A 1,410-nucleotide genomic window follows, 5' to 3' on the forward strand; every position below is an offset into this window, starting at 1 on the left:
CCCCCTCCTCCTCCTCCCCCTCCCACCGCAAACCCCAAACAAACGCGGCACGGGAGAGGCACCGAGCATCCTCCCCGCCTCGCCGGGGGAAACCGAGGCACCGCCGCACATGGGGGCCCCATTGGCAACTCGATCGCAGCAGGGCCGAGCCGGCGGGGAGCACGTGGATCCCCGACCCGCGTCTCACCGGTGTCCGGTTCCTCCTTTGTCCTGTTTCTCGCCCTTTCCCTCCCCGCCGGAGCATTGCCCTGCCGAGGGGAGCGACCCTTCAGCTATTGACAGCCCATTGCTTCCGTGCCATTGCACCCTGCCTGGCACAGCCCTGCCGAGGGACGCCTCGGTGGCCTTAAAAGCCACCAGCTGCCAGCGCCTGGCCCATGGGATTTTTCCATCCCCTGGGGCAGAGGATGCACCCTGCCCGTCTCCCGTCCTGTGGACACAGGGCTGCTCCGTGCCTCAGTTTCCCTGGCTGGGGGGGGGATAGGAGCAATCCGTCCGCCCCATCCAGGAGCAGCTGGAGATGAAGGGGGCATTTCCTCCTCCTCCGGCTGCTCGGTTCCTCCCATCCGAGGGATCTGGGCCAACCCAGCTGCTCTCCTGGCCCCCAGCCCTGCCAGGAGGCTCCGAGCTCCCCGACAAGTTTAGAGTGGGGATGCGTGGCGCTCGCCCTATCCTGGATGGGGGGGGGCCCCCCCGAAAGCCGGGGGGGGGGGGGGGGGGGGTCCATCCCCAGCCCCGATGGCCATGCCGCAGCCCGCTTTGGGCAGCAGCTCACGTGGCACGTAATCTGGGATTAGAATGGGATTAGCCTGCTCATCCCGCATGCGGAGGGGCCGGGAGGGACCCGCCGGGGGTGTGTGCGGAGGCCGCGTCCCTCTGGGGCTCCCGGCATGGGTCTGGTGATGCCCCCGGCCCCCGAGGAGCCCCCAGCAGCCCCGATGGCCATGCCGCAGCCCGCTTTGGGCAGCAGCTCACGTGGCACGTAATCTGGGATTAGAATGGGATTAGCCTGCTCATCCCGCATGCGGAGGGGCCGGGAGGGACCCGCCGGGGGTGTGTGCGGAGGCCGCGTCCCTCTGGGGCTCCCGGCATGGGTCTGGTGATGCCCCCGGCCCCCGAGGAGCCCCCAGCTCTGCCAGCCCCGGGCACCATCCCGCGGGATGCCCTGCATTGAGCACCTCAGGGTGGCGGGTCCCTGGGTACCCCAGTGCCGCGCATGGGGCCACCGCAGCGAGGCACCCACCTGGCAGGACACCGGGTAGTGGGATGTGACCGGGGGCTCCCCGGGGCCGAGGTGGCAGCTGGTGGCCCAGGTCTTCCCGGGAGAGGCTGGGCTTAGCCCTGCCTGACCACTGGCCCCGCATGCCCACAGCCAGAAGCCGACACCCCCCCCGCCCAGAGATGGCTCCA

Source organism: Aptenodytes forsteri, unplaced genomic scaffold, assembly GCF_000699145.1.
Source record: "Aptenodytes forsteri isolate BGI_AS27 unplaced genomic scaffold, ASM69914v1 Scaffold168, whole genome shotgun sequence".
NCBI classification, from domain to species: Eukaryota; Metazoa; Chordata; class Aves; order Sphenisciformes; family Spheniscidae; genus Aptenodytes; species Aptenodytes forsteri.